We start from the raw sequence: 25,209 nt of genomic DNA on the forward strand, positions 1-25,209 counted from the left end.
AGCCGCTGTTGTAGATGGCTATCGTTCATCTCCTAGATCTATTAACAGTGGTGTTCCTCAGGGCTCTGTCCTATCACCAACTCTCTTCCTTTTATTCATCAATGACCTTCTAAGCTGTACATCTAACCTTATCCACTCAAACGCTGATGACTCCACCCTTCACCTTTCCATTCGATTCCCACAACGTCCATCTCAGCAGTTACTTCAACAGGCAAGGGATGAGGCTATGGCACACCTAATGTCTGACTTGGCTCGTATCTCTGACTGGGGTAAAAATAATCTGGTTGTTTTTAATGCATCAAAGACTCAGTTTTTGCACCTATCAACCCAACAAAATCTTCCACAGGTATACCCACTTATGTTTAATAATACTCAAATTAATCCTGCATCATCCTTGAACATGCTTGGGGTTTCATTTGCTCGGGACTTGTCTTGGAAAGATCATATTACATCTCTTGTAAAATCTGCTTCCAAGCAATTGGGTGTGCTAAGCCGACTCCGTTCCTTCTTTGCCCCTGCACAATTGTTGACTCTATACAGGGGTTTATCCACCCCTGTGTGGAGTACAACTCTCATGTGTGGGCAGGCTCCCCACATACAGCTCTTCTCAATAGGGTGGAGTCAAAGGCTTTTTGTCTCATTAACTCTCCCCCTCTTACTGACTCCCTTCAACCTCTGTCTCTTCGCCGCAATGTTGCATCTTTATCTCTTTTCTTTCGTTACTTCAATGGTCACTGTTCCTCTGAAATGTCTGCATGCATTCCTCCACTTCTACGACAGGCGCGTAGCACCCGTCTAGCAGCAAACTCTCACCCCTTTTCTGTCCAACTCTCCAATGCAAGAGTTAACCGGTACTCCCAGTCCTTCATTTATGCAACAGGTCAACTCTGGAACTGTCTCCCTCTGTCTGTATTTCCTGCTTCCTATGATCTCCAGTCCTTCAAACGCAGTGTGTCCAGGCATCTCGAAATGAATGGATCTTGAATTTGGCTCTCTCTTGTATTTTGTTTTTCTCTTGGAAGGAACAGTTTTGCGGGCTCATGGCCTTTGGTTCCTTCTTTAAAAAAAAAAAAAAAAAAAAAAAAAAAAAAAAACTCAATGTGTTTCTCCTAACACTTAGTATCATATCCACATCCACACCACAATGCTCCTTCACATTCTCATTTGTTAGTGTCTCTCCATGTGACTCCACAGGCTCCCCTCAAATAACTCATTTCCACTGCTCTCACTCATGACTTGTGTCCCTCCAACAACGTAAGTTTCACTTCCATACGTTAGAGTTGGTATCACAATACTGTCATGTAGTAACTTTTTCACTTCCATGTTCACTTCCCTGTTTCTTATCACTGCCTTCAAGGAACCAGCAACCTTTCTTCCTTGTTGTACCCTTTCAAGCACTTCACTCTCCAAATTTCCATCCTTACTCATCACACTACCCAAATACTTAATGGTACTCATATTTTCCATTTCCTCATCATCCAACCTCGCTGTACATTCGCTGACTTCACCTCTCTCAAAGACCATAACTTTACTCTTCCCTACATTTACCTTTAGATTCCGTTTCTTACACACTCTCCCAAATTCATCCACCAAGCAATGCAGCTCCACTTCATCTTCACTTAACAACGCTGTATCATCTGCAAACACTGCCCTCTCTCATTAGGGCCACTCCAACATCCACTGCCCTACCTTGTATCTCTTTTATAACCCCATCCATGTACAGATTGAACAACCATGGAGACATGACACATCCCTGTTTCAACCCAACCTTCAAATAGAAAAACTCACTCAGTTCACTATCCACACGCACTGCAGCCTTAGCACCCTCATACATACTCTTCACAGCATTCAACAACTTCCCATCTACTCCACATATTCTTAATACTTTCCACAATCCTTGTCTATCCACCCTGTCATATGCTTTCTTCAAATCCATGAAGGCTGCATACAACTTCTTTCTATTTTTGTTCTTTGTTATTTCTTCTCCATCCTCAGTTTCCATACTTCACTTCCTGATACATTCATACCATATAAAACCATATTCTTTGTGACCTGCCATGCTTCACCATCATTCATATACAGGTAACCCACATCATATAATCAAGTTATAATGCTGGAAAAATACTCAAATAATGACTGAGTGTACAAAAAACATAACACAGAGCATGGGTTCAGTGGAGATACATTTCAAGACTCTGCCAATCACAGGATCTAAGTGTAGCAGTCACTTTCCCACATCTATACGGATATTTTCATGATGGGGAAAAGAAAAATCACATATTTAAAAATGCATTTTAAAAATTATGATAAAATAATGAATGCTAGCAAATAAGTTAAAAAAGTCAGAGTCCACAGGCAGGGGTGGCACAGTGAGTGTTATCGGGCAACATATGAGCTAGACAAAGTAGGGCTGCAGGGGCATCAGCAGTCATTTTAAGAGACAAATGGCTGTAGCTTTATACTGTACACAGATTCTTACAGAATGATGAAGAGTGTTGTGTGGAACTGAGGCATCATATGGTAACTGGGAAGTAAAAACAGCGTGTCAAAAACTTTATATCATAAAGAAGAACAAATGAACTGGTACAGTCAACTCCCAGTATGCATATGTCAGATAATCAAACCTTCACTTTTACGAATTGTAATTTTTTGCATCCAAACCCCTCTATCTGAATCCAGTCCCATTAAGCCAAATTCCGTTTTTAAAAAAATGCCCCTACAAATTGTTTTTTAACAACACAAGCCACTAAACACATAGAAATGACCAACCAATCCCTAGAAAGTGTGCCTGTACTATATTTTTTTGCATTAAACCCTTCAACCAAATCAAGATTCCTCTGTACAGTAAAGCCCCAAGTTTCACCTAATTGGTTCCATGGAAAGTACCACAAACCATGAAACCGTTAACCCCTTAACCACGGGGATGTCGGAAGCGGTCCCTGCACGTCCTGCGGGGATAATCGCGCTCCGACTGACTTTTTAAAATATTTGCTAAAAATCAGTTATTAGTCCTAGAATATTATAATTATATACGCATATGGCACATACCTTCAGCTTTCTCCTGGGTTGTTTGCTGAGCCTTCGTCGACTACCATAGGACTTGTGGAGACTTCTGAAGTTGGTAACGAAGTCTCCACTTTACACTTCTTAACACCCCATAATATGATTACCACAGCCTGATATTATCACTAGAAACACTATGCTATGACTTTTAAAGTAGTTTGGAATCCATACTCCAAAAAAAACACTGTGATAGCAATGTAAATTACAAGCATGTACCAGCATCCCACCCGTGCTCGTTCCCCTCTGGTATTCTGTCATTTATTATTCATAAACACACTCACACTTTATACTCCTAGTACTTTATTACATTTATATACATCTACAGTATTTATCCATAAGTTTCCTTCAGTAATAGTAGTTTATTTTCACTCCAGGCATTCACTTTCTCGTTCAGTAAACTAAATAGAGAGCAAAGCTATCACTGTCATTACTCCAAGTATTTGTACTCATATTCTTATATTACTAATTATTTACATTTCTGTTTACATTTTCTATTGTATCTACATCATTTACACTTCTATTTTATTTACACTATGTTATGCACTGTCACTTGCAGTAACTTATAAAAATATATTCCACTGTTCAATCATATTTACATCCATTGCTTTCAATTGCTATTTACACATTATTTTCATTTCCACTTGCACTGTTTTAGAACTGCTTCAGGCTGTGGTAATCAAAGAAGCAGGTTACGCAGAGGGGAACCTAGCACGCAGCGCACTGCCAAGAGATGCGTTTGTGCTCAGGTGTGCGTCTGGTGGTATGTGCACACACCTGGCACCTGCGGATCGCAGCCTTCCTTTTCGTTGTGGCAGGCATTTGCACTAGTCTGTGCCGATTCATGTACGGCCTCTGCTCAAGTCTGTCAGGAAGTGTAAGTGGCACCTTAGAGCTGTTGCTGTCACCCTACCATACCTCCAAAGCAGCTGCTGAACACAAGTCCTGGTGAACAACCTCAGGGAGAAGGACTTGGGTGGCTTTACCTTCATCTTGTACAGCATGAAGGCGTTCAGCAGCATCATGTCAATGACATGCAGAAACACTTTCCTGTACCACCTAGTATTCTTCTTGAGGCAGTCGATCTCTCCAATCATCATGTCGGACTTGTCCACCAGCCGCATGTCAATATTGTAGTCGATGACCGCATCAGGTTTCATCACAGGTTCGACTGTCCAACGGCTGACCTTCCCACTGTCTTTCAGTTCCCCCTTGTGTACAGTGGTGAGCATGTGCATGACCCTGTCATGCCACCGTATTGCCAGCATCTTCTCAGACTTCCATAGGTGCACGTCTCCCTAGCTGTGAATTTCCTGCCTTGGGGAATTTTGGGAAGTTGGAACGATTACTCTTGACAGCGCCACAGGAGCCAATGCCATGCTCTGAAAGGTATTTAGCAAGTTTTGGTGCTGTATAGTAGTTGTCAGTATACAGCAAATGATTCCCACCAAAATACCTTTCAAGCAGCACTTTCACTACACAGCCTGAGAAACCAAGGGGGTGTGTTTTGTCCAGATCGACAGTGCTGGCTGAATAGATGACGAAGTCAAGGATGTACCCCGTCTTACAGTAGCACAGTGCAAAAAACTTGATTCCAAACTGATGACGTTTGCTTGGAATGTACTATACGAACCTCCGACATCCTCTCAACAGAACCAAGGATTCGTCCATAACAACCTTCTGAAATGGGTGGAAGAATGACATAAATTTTTCTTTCATTCTGTTCAGAATCTCCTGGATCTTCCAGAGTGGGTCAGTCTGCGAAGGTACATCGTTGTTGGTGAACTACAGGTTTCCCATGATGTTACAGAAGTGATCTCTGGTGATGTACTTATTGAAGGTGGGTGAGGGGAGTAAGGGGTCCACGGACCAGTAATCTTCCAACTCATGCTTCCTTGAATGGGGCATGAGAAGCATGAGGGCAAAGAACACACACAGTTCCTGCACTCCAAGCACGGTCAACTGTTGCATTTTCGCTGCACCTGCAGCACATTGTGACTCGAACCTGTTGGTCTCATCACATGTGCTGCATGACTTCGTCATCAAGGAAGGCCAAAACGTAGTCCACACACTCAGCATCCTCGTCAAAAGTGAAGGCAGGCTGTATCCCAGAGGAACTCTCGTCGAAGTGCAGTTGTTCCAGGACGAAATTGGAACCTTCCGTCCACATGAAGGCATCCAGGGTTCCCTCTCGTGGCGGTGTAGGCTGGGTGAGAGTGGATGAGGGTGGCTGTGAAGCAGACCGGGTCGTTTCAAGGTCACTCCGACTGACCCTAGGTTGCTATGTACCACTAGCAGCCCTTAATCTAGAAGCTACTCTACTTTTACGACGAGTAAGAGATTTACCTCGTCCCCTACGGCCTCCCTTCGCTGTAGGTGCTGGTTGAGACTCCGACGATGAAGACTCAGGAGAAATTTCCGCTGAAGAGGTGGAAGATATTAATGAAGTGGGGCTGGGAGACCGGGGAGGTGATTCACCTCGGGACTCATGGCGGGCTGGGCCAGGCAGGGCCATTATTCCAGGGCTAACCCATCTCCTCTTCATTCTCTTCCCAAATTCCTTCCCTTGCTGCTCAAGGGCTCCTTTCCCTTGGAGCCAGGACAAATTTGGGACACTGAAGCACCTGTACTGGGAGTTTCTGTCACAATTTCCTCCCCAGGCTCATCACACGATTCACCCGAAAGATCAAAGTCACTATCCATCATTATCATCGATAAATCAGCCAGATCACGTTCCACAGCAGAGTCACTTAGTCCTTTACCCCTTCCCACACAAGGTTTAGCAGGGGTAGAGGTCACAGGGCCCTTTGTAACGGGTGCAGAAGTGACAGAAATGGAGGGGCGAAAGTGAGACATGGTTTCACCTCAAAAGCCAACAATAAACCGAATGACGTGACGTATATGGGCAGGCAAGGGTTGACAATGTCAGTGTGGTGACAGCTGCTAATTTATATGCTATGAAATGACTGGCAGGAAATCTAGACAATACATAATAAATTAGGTGGTTCCAGGTGAATGTAAATATCACTTAGGCTTCTCCCTTCCTTTCTTATATATATATTTTTATTACGAGAATAGGTCATACGGCATATTTCAAGGGGAAATAAACAGGGAAAATTAGTGAACAAGTGCACGTGGGGTGTTGCCAGGTGATAATTAGCCAATTCCAGGTGTATGGCACTATCAATTACCTTTTTTCTTTTTCATATATATTATTTTGTATAAGAATAGGGCATAGGGCTCAATTCAATGGATGAAATCAGTGGAAAAATCCGGGGAAGATTTGTGTAGCACGGTGCGGCCGGGCAGGCGAGAGGAGAGGGTAATGGAGGCGAGGTAGGGAGGGGAGTCAAGAACGGGGAAAAATGGCTAAATTGTTAACAATGGATGGGAGTACAGATGACATTAGCAGTGCTGACTATTGTTGGACACTGGCAGTACTGACATAAGATACAAGTCACCACGTCGCTGGGACGTGGTGATGGAGTACCCACTGCAGACGACTCTGAAGAGAGGCGCAAACTCACGTCAAGTGGTGACTCCACCGTGCCGGTTGTGCTGGGCTGTGGCTCGGAGCATGAGGGCCTGTCTTGGTGTGAGGCAATGGTGTGGAGCCAGGACTGGGCACAGCGGGGGTCACGGGTTGAAAAAGCCGTCAATGGTTGATTGATGCAAGGAATGACGATTTTGGCGATTAATTATGCGCTGCCTGAAAGCGCGCACTTCCTTCACAAGTCCCAAGGGCCCCATCTCCCTGTTGCAGTCCGGGTGTTCCAGGTAGTCGAGAACGACCTCTATGTGTTCCCGGAGTGCGCTCAGCTTGGGGATGGCTGGAGTAGTGTCATGCTGAGAGAAGTCCACATCATCATCGCTGTCCTTGTTGGAATTGTCAAGCTGGGTACTGACACCTGCAACTGAAGATGCGATCTCGATATCAGACATGGTCTGATATCCAGGATCGCCCTCGTCATCATCCAACCACTCACGCACTTCGTCCACATCAACATCATCGCTGTGCGCACACAGACGTGCATAGAAGTCATCCACGTAGAAACCTAGAAAATCGTGCTCCACATCCATTCCGAGAACCAGAGGAGATCAACCATTTTCTAGAGTCTTGACAGGGATTTCCTTCCATGCACCGGCCCAGTTGTAGACTGCAGACTTGATGTTGTAGCAGTGAAGGTTTTCCAAAGTCTGCTGGCCTCGCGTGTCCCGTCCCTCCCTGCGCTCGTCCTCGTCCTCGAGAACAACCATCACCTCGTCCAGGAACTTCCGACGGTATAGGCGCTTTGTTGCCACGATCACTCCTTGGTCCATTGGCTGGATGAGAGCAGTCGTATTAGGTGGCAGAAACATGAACCTAACGCGGCCATTCTCAGCCACCAACTCCTTGTCACACGGGTGGGCAGGCGCATTGTCCAACAGAAGGAGGGCCTTTACCTAGATGCGCAGGATTCCCAGTTTCTCCATCTGGTAATGGATGACCTCCTTGACGAAATGGCAGTGGAACCAGTCTTTGAAGATCTTGGCTGTGAACCATGCCTTCATGGAATGGTACCAAACGACAGGAAGGACATCCATCAGCCCACAAAGACACCGAGGCTGCTTTGGATGGCCAACAAAAACCGGCTTTAGCCAGTGCATGCCGTTAGCATTGGCACAACACAAAGCAGATATCGGTTGCTTGGATGTGGCAAAAATTGAATGCAAAGTTTTCTCCACGTAAAACTAAATACTGTATAAGCATATGCTACTCTCCCATACTCAACCTGATGGTTCACACATGCATAAGTAAAATACAAGAAGAACTACCAGCATAACAAGGAAGTAACTCAGAAAACTAAATTTGCTACATTATAACTAAAGGAGACAGTTAAAAGTACAGGTACCAGTACTGGATATGACACTTTACTGTACTTCCACTCACCTGTGCCAACCATTTTACACCACCAACAATGGAAGTAGCTAGCATCAGACAATCCTCAGGTTTTCCTCTGCATGACACGCTTTTCTGAAACCATTACATTACTTTACTAATTTTTTGTAAGTGCTGTAACAATAATGACTAAAAATCATCGCTATCATCATCGAATCTAATAATAATAATAAGTGGTAGGTGGGGGCCCTCACCATCCACTCACTCAATGTAGTGCTGCTCTCAGGTGACTGCCCTTTCCTCTCTTCCCTCCTTTTTTTCCTTCCTTCCTCTTCTGTCTTTCTTTCCTTCATTCTATCTTCTTCCTTCCTTCTACAGGTGACTCTGCACTGAGTGACAATTCCAACGGGTTCCTGTACACCAAGAAACCATTTACTATGCTGGGTGATAACCATACAACCCAATTACAGCACCTGGTGGTTTAGTGGGTAATTAAGGTGCTCCAATCGGATTGAGCCTGTGCAGGTTTATATCCAAGAGGTACACTGGGGTTTACTGCTCACGTAATGCCACTTAGGGATGAGTGAGGCTGGGCACTCTCATTTTAAATGTCAAGACCAACTTGCCTAGCCCTGGGCTCCTACACTCCTCATGGGGCAGCATAGGACTGGATGATGGATGGATGGATAAGAATAATGACTAATAATAATCGTGTGACATGATCAGAAAAAATGCCGCAAGGGCAGCCTGGACTTACGCACAAAAAAAACATTCCCAAGGATTTTATTTGCCCCCAAATTGGTTATATTGGTATAAACTGTATACCATCATTTTCAATGATGTTTATATTATACGATACACTACTAAAAACAGACAAAGTTGATGAGTAAAAAACCACCAGGCACCATAGTCTGATTATATGGTTACCACCCAGCATAATAAATGGTTTCCTGGTGTTCGGGAAACCATTTGCCTTGTCACTCAGTGTAAAGTCACCCACAGACAGAAGGAAGAGGAAAGAATGGACAAAAGTAGGACAGAACAGGAAATGTAAAGTCACCAGCAGGCAGGAGGAGGAGGAAAGAATAAAGGAAAGAAAGACAGAAGATGAAGGAGGGAAGAGAGGAAAAGGCAGACACCCAAAGCAGCACTACACTGAGTGAATGGATGGTAAGCACCCCTACCTTCCACAATAATAATAATAATAATAATAATAATCTATCTATCTATCTATCTATTGCCAGATGCCTCAATCCTGTTCAGGGTGGCCACAAACAAACTGCCTCCACGTCGCCCTGTCCCACGCCATTTCACTGCCCTGCTCCCAACTCACACCCCCCTCTCTCATATACCTCTCCACCCCATCCTTCCATCTCATCCTCAGCCTCCCTCTCCCCCCTCCCCCCCTCCACCTCACTCACATACACTCTCTTCATCAGGACCAACTTGCCTAGCCCTGGGCTCCTGTGCTTCCAATGGGGCAACAAAAGATCGATGATGAAGATAATAATAATAACAGCAAACAACAACAATAATAATAAAAATAATAATAATTCAAACTGTATTAACAAATACAAATTTCAAATGAAATGAATGTCTGAAAGCTACATATTCCATTATGGTTATACACAATGGCTTACAGTACTGTATCCATCCATCCATCATCTAATCCTACAATGCCCCATGAGGAGCGTAGGAGCCCAGGGCTAGGCAGTTGGTCCCGACATTTAAGATGAGAGTGACCAGCCTCACTCATCCCTGAGTGGCATTACATGAGCAATCAACCCCAACCCTTGGATATAAACCTTCACTGGCTCAATCCGATTGGAGTGCAATAATTACCCACTAAACCACCAGGCGCCAAAATTTGGTTATATGGTTACCACCCAGCATAGAAAATGGTTTCCTGGTGTACAGGAAACCATTTGGTTTGTCACTCAGTGTAGAGTCACCCACAGGCTGATGGAAGTGGAAAGAATGATGGAAAGACAGATGAGGGAGTGTAAAGTCACCCGTAGGCAGAAGGATAATGAAAGAATGAAGGAAAGAAAGACAGAAGAGAATGGAAGGAAAGATGGATGGAGAGGAAAGGGCAGACACCTGAGAGCAGCACTACATCGAGTGAGTACTGTATATCATTAAAATTCATCATTCTTCTATCAAAACATTTAGCAATAACTCAAGTACTGAGTAATTGTACAGTTCTATGCAAAACACATGAGATACACAAACACTAATGGAGTACCATCATTGACTGCAGAAGGGTGAGTAAAGCATGAATACAGTGTGGTTTGTGTAGTCCATCATACTTGCTGATGCTCTCAATCACACCACCATACGAAACAATCTGAGAAAAAAAATATAAACTACAGTATCATATTGCAATAACAGCAATTCATTACTTTGCTAATGTGTGAATTGGATAAGAAATAATTTCACATAACCAGTAAGAAATTCAAAAGAATAATATCCAGCATTTCAGAAAGAGCTTCCCATGAAATCCATAAACACTCAGTCTTGCCATTATTCTCCCACAGAGTTAGTTAAACCCAAAAACCAAAAGAAAAATACAGTATTGCAAGTTAAAAACTTACCATACTGGTGAAATTTCATACACATGAACAAACATAAACATGACCATAAGCAATAATCATAGCATATTTCATTCAATTATAAACTGTGATATCCCAAAACTTTTTAGGTTCAAAATTCAATCATATTACTGTACAATGAAATCTAACATAATATAGTACTGGATGGAAATGTTCATACTTTCATACAAACCATAATTGTACAAAAACCTCTCAGTTTTATGACAGCATCATAAAATTTTAATTATGACACACCACATCACTCAACCTACCGGAGGAACGTCACTCAACCTACCTGAGAACTAAGAGAGTGTCTGAGGTAGGACAGGATAAGGGTATTTGGCAGGGGTCCCATTAGAGCCTGCTGCAGAATGTAATCAGCTAAGTGGTAGATGTCTCCACTCACACCCCAAGGCAACACCTGAAAAATCAAAACTTCTTGGAAACTATCATAAGTGTCCATTAGTTGTATCATTCATACAAGAAGGGTGTTTGGCGGCATTTCTAAAGTTCTCACAGCGCTGACACATAAGCCACACTTTTCTTCTCAATCAATAACATTTTTCATCCTGAATTACTATAATCATGGTACCGTACTCACAGCAAGGTTTTAGTTTGCTATATAAAACTCCTGAACAAAAAATAGTGACTGTTTTCTTCTCACCGTCTTTATATGTATTCCCCACTGTAGGTCTGACCATCGTTCCCGCCAAGCTCTGATAAGCAGGGAGTGAATAGTGCCCGCCTTACTGCTGGTGACTGGTTCTAGGACCATGGTGATCAATGTTCACCTCAACCCTCTACACAGCCAACAGGCTATGCACTCAGGATTAAAATCAGGCCTTCATCTCCTCTTCTGGAAAAATATATATATATATATATATATATATATATATATACAGTAATCCCTCCACTATCCGATATAACAGAGCCAAAGGCATGTCCCAAAAGTGGTTCTGTCTGGATAGTGGGCCCCAGCCTCCTGGACTTGTACTTATGGACCCTAACTCAGACAAACACCTATACAACTCCCTCTGGACATGCATAGCATCTATTTAAGACCCAAATCACACCAATAAGGGACATTAAAGACTGAAATAAATGCAAAAGAACCAGAGAATGAGGTTTTAGAGGTGAGTTTATACAATACTTAACATTCTGGGTACTTACAACAAGCCTCTGGCTCCTGGACTGGTAGTTATGGACCCTAACCTAGCCTAACTCAGAAAAACACCTCCCTACTGCACATGTATGGCACCCAAGACCCTATTCACACCAATAACGGACATAAAAGAGTGAAATGAGGTTTTAGAGGTAAGTATGGAAAATACAGTACAATATGAAACATTCTGGGTACTTACAACAAGTCCCTGGCTCCTGGACTGGTATTTATGGACCCTAACCCAGCCTAATTTTGAAAGTCACCTAAATAACTCCCTACCGGACATGCACAGCACATATTTAAACCTATTTAAGACCCTATTCACGCCAATAATGGACATAAAGCTTGAAATAAATGAAAAGGAACCAAAGAATGAGGAATTAGAAGTGACTGTACCTCATCCAGGGTAATTACAGCACATTTGCGGCCGCCTTTTGAAAGGTTTTGGCAGTGGTGAAAATGCTCTTGATGCACATTCAGTAATCCAGTGTTGTGCTGCACTTACAGTAATTCTTTGCACTGTGAGTTATAACTGTTTAACACTGCACATTGTTAATTGCACCATGCCAGTTTCAACCACCAGTTTCAATCGCCAGTTTGCACTCCACTGTTAATCCTTTGCACTCCAATTCTAATTTCTTAACATTGCACAACACTGTAAATTCTCATGTGGTCTACTGGCGAGGTATTGTAGTTTATTCACTGTTTATTCACAAAAAACGAGCACGTGAGGCATCCACTGTAATAAACACCCACTCACGATCGAAGTAAAGCAGTAACTGTTGGAGTGTTGGTGACGGGGAAACAGAGTTGCCAGATCGCAACGGCCACATTACCAAACTCCTCAATTTTCATTACCGGTACCAAATCTAACTTTTCATTACCAAATTGGTAAAGCTAGCATTTATTCCTCACTAATTATATATACAAGTGGAAATACAGTACATGCAATCACTCTTCTTATAATTAACAGCATGGTGATTATTTGCATGTTATGTAAGCTGGTAGATTAATCAGAAAGAGCAGACAATCCACCATCTCCATCCTGTGTATCCTCATACATGTGAAAAATCCATATGGTAATGCATTATTCTGATTCAATTTCAAATTACAGGAGGGAAAAAAAATTGGATTGGGGGGGGATTTTTTTTCGTTTTTTGGCCATTTTTGGGTTCTGAAGGTCCAGGCCCACAATGTCCGGTAAATGGGGTGTCCAGAAAGTATAGGGATTACTGTATATCACACTACAGTATGATCATGGTGAAGCCATAGACCTCATTCTGTTTAACTTCCAAGAGACTTTCTACGAGGTTTATCATCAGATACTGTTGGACAACCAGCAAACCATATGAATATCTGGAAATCTTTTTGCATGGATTAAGAGCTAGTGGGAAATGGGAAACAAAATCCACCTTTATGTGGTTTCTTCCATTATGCCGGAAACAAACAACCTCAGGTACTGCTTAAGGAATGTGATGATAATAACAGGAAAAAATTTTCAGCAGGAAAAAGTCATTTACCACCCTGAAAGCAGCCAGGAAAAAACTGAAACCAATCTTGAGGAATGTGAATGTTAATTGGTAATGTCCTTCTGCTGCTTAAAGCATACATTCACCAAAAATCCTTCATATAGAAAGGAAATCAAAATGAACATACATGAATTTGGTATGTAACAAACATGCCACGCTCTCCTACGATTCTATTTTGACCAGTTTTTCCTATAAGCCCTCAGTTCTGAAATTTAACATTAGGCTTACCAACAGAGTAACTTACGTCTGTACGCCCCACAAAATGTATCTTGATTCTGATGCCACAACCAGATAAATGAGCCGGTCTTAATAAAGTAAAAACAAATATGGTTAAACTTTCTACAATCTCCCACTCACAACAAGTCTAACTCACTAGATGTTTACTGTTTGTGTTGTGATGTGATGTTGTTGAGGTATTGCCTTTACAACAGCACCTCTAAACGATTTCCTTCTTTCTCTTTTCTCTTTCTTATATGTCTTTCTGTGGTCACACCTCCTCTTCTCTTACTACGTGTAAGCTATAATCAGTCGCCTGAATTTCTGAGCCCCTTCACTTTCCTTTCTCTTTTTTTCCAGCATTTAAATATTATTAATTTCTTTTTTTCAATACCACTTGTTTTAAATAGGAGATTCACAAGTACATTATTTCTTTCTTCTATCTATCTATCTATCTATCTATTGCCAGACGCCTCAATCCCGTTTGGGGTGGCCACAAACAAATCGCCTCCAAGTCGCCCTGTCCCCCGCCATTTCACTCCCCTGCTCCCAACTCAAACCCCCCTCTCTCATATACCTCTCCACCCCATCCCTCCATCTCATCCTCGGCCTCCCCCTCCCTCTTCCCCCCTCCACCTCACTCACATACACTCTCTTCGTCAGTCTTTCACCCTCCATCCTCTCCACATGACCAAACCACCTCAGTGTGTTCCTCATAATGCTTCCTATCACATCCACATCCACACCACAACGCTCCTTTATATCCTCATTCGTCAGCCTGTCTCTCCATTTGACTCCACAGGCTCCTCTTAAATAACTCATTTCCACTGGTCTCACTCTTGACTTGTGTCCTTCCAACAATGTCCAAGCTTCACTTCCGTACGTTAGAGTTGGTATCACAATACTGTCATGTAGTAACTTTTTCACTTCCATGCTCACTTCCCTGTTTCTTATCACTGCTTTCAAAGAACCAGCAACCTTTCTTCCCTGCTGTACCCTATCAAGCACTTCACCCTCCAAACCTCCATCCTTACTCATCACACTAACCAAGTACTTACGCGTACTCACATTTTCCAATTCCTCACCATCCAACCTCACTGTACATTCACTGACTTCACTTCTCTCAAAGACCATCACTTTACTCTTCCCTACATTCACCTTTAGATTCCGTTTCTTACACACTCTCCCAAACTCATCCACCAAGCCTTGCAGCTCCCCTTCGTCTTCACTCAACAACACAGTACCATCTGCAAACAACAGTACAGGAAGTTTCCAAACACTATCCTCTCTCACCAGGGCCACTCCAACATCTACTACCCTACCTTGTACCTCTTTTATTACCCCATCCATGTACAGATTGAACAACCATGGAGACATGACACATCCCTGTTTCAACCCAACCTTCAAAGAGAAAAATTCACTTAGTTCACCATCCACATGCACTGCAACCTTAGCACCATCATACATACTCTTCACGGCATTCAATAACTTCCCATCTACTCCATATATTCTTAATACTTTCCACAATCCTTGTCTATCCACCCTCTCATATGCTTTCTCCAAATCCATGAAAGCTGCATACAACTTCTCTCCCTTCTCTAGAAACTTTTCCACTAATGATCTAAGAATGAATATCTGATCTACACAACCTCTTCCCTTCCTAAAGCCTCCCTCTTCTTCTCCAACTAATTCCTCTGTCCTTTCTCTAACTCTGTCAATAAGTATCCTACCATACACTTTTCCTATTATACTAAGAAGACAAATGCCCCTATGATTACCACACACTTCTTTTTCCCCTTTTCCTTTGTACAAGGGAATAATTATACCTGACTTCCAATCCTCCAGGACTCTACCTTCCTCCCAGGCCAATCTGCACATCTTCCACATCCATTCTACTACTATCTCTCCCCCATGCTTCAGCATTTCACCACACACTCCATCAATTCCTGGGGCTTTCCCCAATTTAACTTTCTTCATTGCTTCCACAACTTCTATCCTACTGATTTCTTCCTGTCTTCTCACCTCCCTCCTTCTCCCAGCCATTCCCCAGCCACTTATACTCGCATCACTTCCATCCTCTATGTTCAACAATTCTATTAATGTCAGTTATATTTATATTTACTTCATTCATATATCTTTTTAGTGTTTTTATCCATTTTGTTTCTTCATTTCCAAATTCTTTTATAAACATTTTCCTAACAAGTTCATTTCTGTCCTCTTTTATTATGTTTTGTAAAAAGTATTTTAATTTTCCTGTCTCTAGCTGCACTTGATGGATTAATCCCCGAGCTAGACCTCATCAGATCATATAGCCCTGCTAGGGTTACAGGAGAATGCTACCCCTCCCAGCACGGAAGCCACTGGGCGGGGCGCGAACTCGCAACCTCACGACTACAAGCCCGACACCCTGCCACTGACCTACCGCGCTCCCCTAGCTGCACTTGAGGTGGCTCCAATCTCTCCTCTTAAGACACAGTTAGCTGTGTATGTGGGAACTTGTAATATTGCCCTATATACTGAGTTTTCAATAATCTGTAGTTTTGTTATTTCCTCCTCTGTAAAGTCTACTACCTCTGCTGCATACAGTATTGTTGCCAGTGCTAGTCCTTTCCAATAACTTTTTCCAAACATAAGCCTTTTGCAACACCTTGCAACAACACTGTATGTCATATTTGCTAACTGATTTGCTTTGTTTAAGCTTTGCCTTTTATACTCTGTAATGCAGTTTTTCTTGTCTGTGATATTGACTCCCAAATAGGTGATGGATTCGCATGTTTGGATGTTTTCAGTGCTTGGTGGTTGTTCCTTGTCATTGTATAAATCTATTTTGCTTTTCTTTTTATTTATCTTCAACCCGTAACTCACTGCTACCTCCTGAATAAATTTAATGCTCTCCCCTACTTCCTCCACTGAATGAGACAACATTAGTCCATCATCAGCATAATATATTATTGGTATTTTGATATATTCATTCCTGAATCCTACATCTGCTGCTTCTAGTTTATTTATTATTTCATATGTTATTACCAGCAATAAGATTGTTCATGCATTACAGCCTTGTTTGATGCCATTTGCTATGCCAATGGTGGTTTGCCTTGTCCCATTCAGATATAGTCAGTTTTATCATCTGTATATGTTTTTGCTATTACATTTATGATTTTTGGATGTATGTTGTGGTTCATTAGTGCTCTTATAAGACTACATCTGTCGATGGAATCGAATGCCTTTTGAAAGCCTAATGATGTTACTATTAGAGTTTTTTTCATTTTATAGCTTTCATTAACACAATATTTCAGCATGTACAAATTATCTGTGATTCTTCTGTTTTCTGTAAAACCTGCTTGCAATTCACTGGTGCGATTATTTTTCCTCATATGTTGCTCCAATTTTTGCCTGAGTATCCCCATGAAAATTTTATATGAGGAGTTTGTTAAAGCAATTGGTCACAAATCAGCAACAGTGGGTTTAGACTTTATTTGGATCAATATAGTATTTGAGGTCTTCCAACTACTGCATATCTCCTCTTCATTAAGTATTTTGTTTAAACATTTCTTAAGATGACTGATATATACATTACTCTCCTCTAATATTTTAAACAAGTCTGTTTTAGGCCATCTGGACCAGGTGCCTTTTTGTATTTTGTGTTATGAAGTTGTTTTTTTATTTCTTCAGTTGTTACATATACGACCATGTCCTTCATAGGTTCAATTTCGATGTTGTCACATTCAAAGGCCATATCTAGATGTTCTCTCAAATTTGGGCTGACCTTCCATTCAGTCCACTGAATTGTGTTCCCCTCCTTTACTTTTAAACTGCTCTTGTTTTTTTGTTTGATGGATTCTAGTTTTATGGTGTACTCTCGCCTAGTATTGACATTCCATACTTCATGTATCTTATTCTCTCTCATCCTGTATATCTGTTTCCAGAATTCCTCTAGCATTGCCAGTTGGATGGATACATTTATTTTACTACCATCACTGTTATTCATATTCGTTTTTTTAAAGGCTCCAACATGATTGCATGCGTCGGCCTTGGTCACCTAATGGTGGCTCTCCATGCTGCACGATCCATTGCAGCCTCCCTGTTCAGTCCCTTAACCCTGAGGTCACACTTAATGACCTTGTCCCATGTCTTTCTCAGTCTACCCCTCGTAACCCCACCCCCAATATTAACACTTCTCACCTTCCTCACCCAATTATCATCCCCCATCCTCTCCACATGTCCAAATCATCTCAATTTACCTCTCCTCATCACAACACCAATACACTCCAGTCCCATCCTACCTCTCAACTCTTCTATCGTGAACTCAGCCCCCCCAGACCTTGGATGCAGGGATGCACTACACATCCACCTAATCATTGTCATTTCTGTACGTCTCAGCCGGCGAATATCCTCCTCCTTCACTGCCCAGGTCTCACTACCATACAGCATTACACTCCTAACACATGCTGCATACAAAGACCCCTTAGCACGTAGGGAGAGTCCTCTCAATGTAAGGAGAGGCAAGAGCTCCCTGAACTTCTTCCAACCACTTCTCACCCTAGCCACAGAGATAGCTCCAGCCCCACCTCCAGCACACAACAAGTCTCCCAAATAATAAAATTCTTCCACACACTCAAGAGATTCACCAGCAAGTTCAATTCTTTCACGTCTGACAATCTCCACCTGCTCTCCCCAACACGCCGTACACATAAAATCAGCATTATCTCACAGTCTACCTCTGATACCACTACACCTCTTATGCACCCATTTATCACAAACACCGCACAAGATGGAATTACTTCCCATGCCCTTGTGGCAAACTGCACATGGCCACTCTCCCTCGTCTCTGACAGTACCGCCACCAACCCTAGATATCATCACTTTTGTTTTATCTGCATTTACCCTTAAGCCCTTGTGCCCCATACCATCTCTCCACTTCCTAAACCTTTCCTCCGCCTCCCTTTCGTTATCTGGAATCAACACCAAATCATCAGCATACAACAACTCCCATGGGAGTCCGTTTCTAAAGTCACGTGAAAGGGCTTCAAGTACCATGATAAACAACATGGGACTCAAAACTGACCCTTGATGCACACCAACGTTCACGGAAAACCCATCATATTATATAGCAAGATATCTTTTTTTGTAATGCTTTCTCCCTTTAATTTCTTTATGTGGTCCCAAAGCTTTACTGTTTTTTATTTTTGGTCTACTCTTATGGCTTCTCTGATGTTCTTTCCATGCTTCCAAATTGCATTTCTTACTAAAGATTGGACTTTTTGCTTTTGTTCTTGATACATTACACTGAATGTCTCTCTCTCTTTCTATTGGTCTGTGCTTTTCGCTTCTTTTTGTGATATAATCTCCTTTTACTTATTTCTCTTTTTATTTCTTTAGTTATCCATATTGGTTCTATCTCTTTGTTCCTGTTTTGTTTGACTCTTCTTTTTATTTTTCGTTTCAAGTGAAGGTCCGATGCCTCTTTCATTAGATTTTCTAATTCCTGTAGCTTGTTGTATGAATTATTACTTAGTTTATTTTCAATAAAGGATTTGAAGCTATTTTTGGTGTCTGCAGTTATTTTTAAATATGAAATCTCTCTTTCCTCATTGCTATATGTATTTTTAAAGCATTTTATATTAAAATTTGCTGAAATTATGTTGTGGTCTGATAAATCAAATCTCTGTTTTTCTTCATCAATCACCATGTTTACAAATTTCTTATACATTGCTTGGTTTACTATGATGAAATCGATTGCACTTCTCATTTCTCTGTTTTCCCAAGTAATCTCCCCAGCACAATGTAGATCACCAATAAGTAACACCAGATTGTTGTCTACAATCCAGTTTAATACTCTCTCACCATTTATATTAACTGCATGTGGTCCCAGGAAGCCTATATGATCATTAAAATCTCCTAAAAAGATAACTGGATCTCCCTCGTTTGCGCTTAGTGTATCGTCAACTACTTTCTTTATTGCTTTATTTCTTACATTATCATTTGTGGACATGTACACCAGTATTATTTTAAATGTAAAAGATTTTACTGTAAGCTTAGCATATGGTATATCTTTATGCTTAGTTTTAATCTCCTCAATTGCTCTTTCATTATCTTTCTTAAACACAATAGATAAACCTCCTCCTTTTCTGTCATTTTAGTTTCTGTGTGAGTGAATATGTTCAATACTGTCTCAGATATTAACCTTCGAAAATATGTGTTGGGTTTCTGTTACACACATAACTGTGTTAGTTTCTATGAGTCCCTTAATCTCTATCTGTTTTTCTTGTGTCAGTCCCTGAACATTGATCATGCTCATTTCTAAATATCTGCAGTCTTCTCTTGGCAGTACTTGTTTACCTTTGCCTACAAAAAAGGTTTTCTACACAGCTATCCTTTCTTAATGTACCAGCCTTCTTCCCCAGCATTTCTTTTTTCCTTTAGCTCTTCTTGTACTTTTTTGTCTGTTTCTCTTTCCTTTTTAGTAAGATCAGGTACTACAACTACATTTTTAAAACAGTCTACCTTTGTCTTCTTAAGCTTTCTTGCGTTTTTTATTAAGTCCCATTTTAGTTTGGTGTCAGTTAGTTTGACTACCAAGGGATGGGGTTTAGGGTTATGTTTTTTCATCATTTTCTTGTAGCTACCAATCCTCTTAGCATCTACTATTTCCTTATTCTCTACCTCTACTCCTACTTCCCTGAATAGTTCTTCACAGAATTGCAGCTCATGTTCAATCCTGTCCTGTCTTGTCTCAAAAGTTTTCTCTTCTACATCAAATATAATAAGATTGTATACATTTCAACAAGTGGGTTGGTGGAGGGTTAGTGCCCCTCCCCATAAAACAAATAACTCAAAGTCAAATGGCCACCCCTTACGGGATTGTGGCATCTGGCAATAGATAGATAGATAGATTCCTCTTTTCTTCCTTTTCCTTAACTTCTTCTAAGTCTCCAGCAACTTCTTTTACTATTTCTTGTTTAATTTGGTTTTTAATGTCTTCAAATTTACCTTATATGCTCTTCACCCATTCTATTAGTACACTATTGGTTTCTTTTAACTCATTGTTCTCCTCTTTAATTAACTTATACTCTTCCTTGAGTAACTCATTTTCCATCCTCATATTTTGTATTTCATCTTTGACTGCTTTGTTTACTTTTTTGAGATCTTTGAACATTCCATTGCACTGCCAGCAGAACCAATTAGCTTTACATATTCCTTCTGTGTATAGTTTGTACTCGTTGACTGACCTTTTGACATCCTATGTGATACCAATTATCACAAAACTCACAACACGAAGGAGTATAATACTAAATATGAGAAAGGTACAATTGAAGTAGATAAGGGATATAAAGATAAATAACAAGAAAAAACGCCATCTGCTGTACAACAGAACTCCTGGACAGGAGAGTGTGCCAGCAACAACAACAACAAGCCATTATGTTCGATCTCACCGTCTGTCTCATGTGCCACAAAGTTCTTCTGGCTGATCTCTCCAACCCTCTCGTTTGTTCGGCCTTTAGCCATTTTCCGTGAAGTAAACTTGTCCTCTCACTTATTCTTTTCTTATCGACCCTCAACTTCACATACCACCCGCTTCGCTGGTGGGCAGGTTGTGTTTACGTCGCTTGCAACACGATGTGTTTACAGTTTATCCATTTTATCGACATTCGTAAAAAATCATAATATATGATCAAATAGATGTTGTTTCTATATTTGAAAACTAGTTTTTCATTTCTAAACTACTTACTGATACTCTAAGGCTTTCTAATAGTAATTTATTAAATATATTAAGCAGAGTGGGATCTTAGCAGCTGCTGTTTGCAGATATTACTGCACTGGTGGCTGATTCAAAGGAGAGATTAAGACAGTAGGTAGAGGAGTTTGGAAGGGTGTGTGAAAGGAGGAAATTGAAAGTAAATGAGAATAAGAGTAAAGTGATGAAGTGTACGAGGTTGGTAGATGGTAGGGGGATGACTATAGCTTGCTTGAGGAGGTAGAGTGTTTTAAATATTTAGGGTCGCATGTTGCTATGGATCGAAGAATAGATGCAGAAGTGAAGTTTAGAATAAATGAAGTAGGAAAGGTGCTGGGAGGAATGAAAAAAGTGTTTAGATGTCGTTCGCTTAAAATGGATGTAAAGAGAAGGCTGTATGAGGGTGTTGGGGTACCGATTGCGTTATATGGGGCTGAAACGTGGAATATGGGTGTAGCAGAGAGGAAAAGTTTGAATGTAATGGAGATGAGGTGTCTGAGGAGTATGTGTGGAGTGACGCGTATGGATCGGGTGCGAAATGATGAAGTGCGAAGGAGAACTGGAGTTGTTCGGGAGATGACTGGTAGAGTTGATTAGAGGGTGTTGCGATGGTTTGGGCATATGGAGAGAATGGATAATGAGCGATTGGTGAAAAAGATAACTAGATCTGATGTGAGAGGTGTAAGGCTGAGAGGGAGACCACGAATAGGATGGATGGACAGTGTGATCAGAGCGCTGGATGCGAGAGGGATGTTTGTTGAGCAAGGAAGAGTGGCTGTGCGTGACAGAAATAAATGGAGAGAAATTGTGAATGAATATATGATGACGCAGCCCTGAGGGGATATTTTCCCGCATTTGGTCTGATCAGCTAGTCAGGTCAGGTGCGAGTAAAGAGATGGGTCTATTATAATGTGGCAGGGGTAAACCAGCTCTGCCGTCGGGCCCTGCTGCGGATGTCACTGATTGCACTGCGCAGTTGACCCATGTGTGGTGTGGTGCGGTGAGGATCTGTCCCTTCTCCCCTTTGGGGCTAAGATGCGAATGACTGTGTTTGAATGGATGAGTAAATGGGGAGTGTGTCGTCCTGTCTCGGCTACCTCCCTTTCCTTGGGGGAAGCAGCCTAGGTATATAGATAGATAGATAGATTCTTTGTGCTGGTAACACTTCATGGTAGGAGCGAAATTACTACTACGAGTCCTCCTAGGAGGAACTTTTAGAAGCAACTCTCATCTACAACCACATTTAGTAATAATTTTAGAAGTACTCCTAGAAGTTTTGGGACATTTCACTGCCCTGCTCCCAACTCACACCCCCCTCTCTCATATACCTCTCCATCCCATCCCTCCATCTCATCCTCGGCCTCCCCCTCCCTCTTCCCCCATCCATCCCACTCACATACACTCTCTTCGTCAGTCTTTCACCCTTCATCCTCTCCACATGGCCAAACCACCTCAGTGTGTTCCTCATAACGCTTCCTATCACATCCACATCCACACCACAACGCTCCTTTATATCCTCATTCGTCAGCCTGTCTCTCCATGTGACATCACAGGCACAACCTCTTCCCTTCCTAAAGCCTCCCTGTTCTTCTCCAACTAATTCCTCTGTTCTTTCTCTAACTCACACATCTTATATCTGCATACACATGCAGTAATACACGCATGGGCACACATGTTGTAGTCATATGATGGGTAATCTAATAATAACGGTGATAAGATGATGATTATGATGATGATGATGATGATCTAAGATGATGTGTGGGATACTGAGAGGATCTTATTGGTAGTGTAAACGCACCTAAATACTTACTAAGATTATTTCATTCAGCTGAGATATATTCTGGCAGTCAGATGTTAATATGCATGTCATAATAAAAAAATATATATATATTAATATCTTGAGACTCGGTGGCAGATATAATTAAAAAGGCGCATCTTACGTAGAGGTTAATGGATGATGATGCTATAAGCGATCATTTTCGACAGGTTTTACTCTAGATAATTAAAATCGTCTGACAGTAATATGAACAGAGCCAAAGAGACGTTCTCAGAGTGAAGTGGTTAATGTATAGATAATGATAATGTTTAAGTATATAACACATAAGTGAAAAGAGTATAGTTAAAATGAAATATACAGTAAAGCAAATGTTACCGAGCATGATTGAAATGAGTCTTCTGTCTCTAACTGGAACTCTGTGAACCCTTGAAGCTCCGAATCCCATCAGTCACCCTCTAACCGAGAAAGGCGTAGTACGCAGGTGCTGTGTGTATATTAACTCAGTGATAGGATTATAGTGTGTAAACAGCTTCCCCGTCTTCTTGAGGTACAGAAGGGTAAGCGAGGATACTGTTCATTCGTTCTTTGATAGCTACGAGTTCTCTCTGCTGCGCCAAATCGTCTGTATTAATCTGAAAAAGTAAAGATCCGCTGTGGTGTTGATGTGGATGCGCTGGAGGGTGTTGGGAGAGGTACCCTTGAGATGGTTTGCCATGTGGAATGAAGATTGAGAGATTACCTATAGCTCTTCCACCTTAACTTGGCCCAGGTTTTCGTCCCTTTGTAGCTTATTTCATGTAGCTCAGTGGCAGGAAAATATAATACAGTACTACGGTTCTACGTACGTTCTTACCATGATGCTTGTTATATATTTATTTATTTTACGCGTCATATTCTGGTATTCGTATTGCTACAGCTCAGAACTGAAGACAGAGACAGTAATATTAGGACAAGTTAGAGAGAAAGGAGTATAAGAGAGTGTATGTGAGTTAGGTGGAGAGACGAGTAGTGGGAGACCGAGAATAATGAGGTGGAGGGATGCGGTGGAGAGGTATATGAACGATGCTGGTGTGAGTTGAAGGAGAGGCAGCCTGATGATGCATGACAGGGTAACATGGAGGCGGTTTGTTTGTGGTCACCCCTCCAGAGATTAGTTTTAGATATAAGAAAGAGCACCGAGATATAAATACATCCATAGTAGCGAGTCAATTGATTTTTCTTTTCTGTTGCTCTGTAAGGTCTTCTCTCAGCTTAACATAATCCTGGAGTTTTTCCTTGAATATATATCTTTATTAATCTATGCTACGTTCAGTGTAGGGTCGGACCTTACAGTCGGAGGCAGAGTAATAGCCAGAATTAACTCCCATGCTGACGAGGTGCCAGTGGGAGATGGGTGTCCGTAGGAGGGATGATGCATATGAAAGTGGAGAAATATGAGGGAGAGTGAAAGGCAAAATTGTCTACCACATGCTGGCAAAGTACATCTGGGAATGGGATGGGTGTGTAGGGAGTGTGATGTTTGTGAATGTGGAAATATTGTAAAGTATTGGTTATGTTTATGTGTCAGAGTGTGTGTATGTCATTGGTAGAAGTAATATGGTGTGAATATATGTAAGTATATATTATCTTTATTGATAGACAGTGGGTGATTCTGTACTTAGGAAATAAGAGGCTTTACGAAATGTTGATATACATATTTAGACACCACGTTATGGAGATGGTTTGTGTAATATCCTACAGAGACACACAACCACACCTTCATACACAGGCACACCTTCACACACACACACACACACACACACACACACACACACACACCGCTCGCTGGTGCAGTGGTAACGCTCTCGCTTGCCAACTGGTGGACGGGAGTTCGCGCCTCGCTCAGGTTGCGAAAAGTTTCACTGACGAAGTGGGTGGTTACTGTCCCCCTTGAGCAAGGGGACGGGTGTGTGCGTGTGTGAAGGTCACAGCCTTGCCCTTAGATCGGACTATATGAGCTCTCAGCTCCCTTCCGGGAGGATAAAAAGCTGACGATCACGATCATCAAGTGATCCTGACCGACCCGGTGAATTACACACACACACAGCCTCTTCCCTTCAGTAGAGCTTCATCCATCTTAGGAGAAATCTCTAGACGCTGGCAGGAGTAGAGGAGACTGTTGACAACCAAGTTACCTGCAGTGTTCACACCTGAGCCAATTATAATCATCAGGTTGTACCAGTTAAATAATAATAATAATAATGAGAAGGTGTCATGATGT

The 25,209-nt window shown here is 41.7% G+C and overlaps 1 pseudogene; it reads right to left on the reverse strand.

The window, feature by feature from the left end:
• Positions 1 to 11,305, reverse strand: part of LOC145390034 (mediator of RNA polymerase II transcription subunit 24-like) — a 54,797-nt pseudogene extending 43,492 nt beyond the window's left edge.
• Between the last annotated feature and the right edge of the window lie 13,904 nt (positions 11,306 to 25,209).

This window comes from Coenobita brevimanus, unplaced genomic scaffold (genome assembly GCF_032717465.1).
Source record: "Coenobita brevimanus isolate Jiangsu-jjx unplaced genomic scaffold, ASM3271746v2 jjx.HiC_scaffold_2752, whole genome shotgun sequence".
In the NCBI taxonomy this organism is placed as follows: Eukaryota; Metazoa; Arthropoda; class Malacostraca; order Decapoda; family Coenobitidae; genus Coenobita; species Coenobita brevimanus.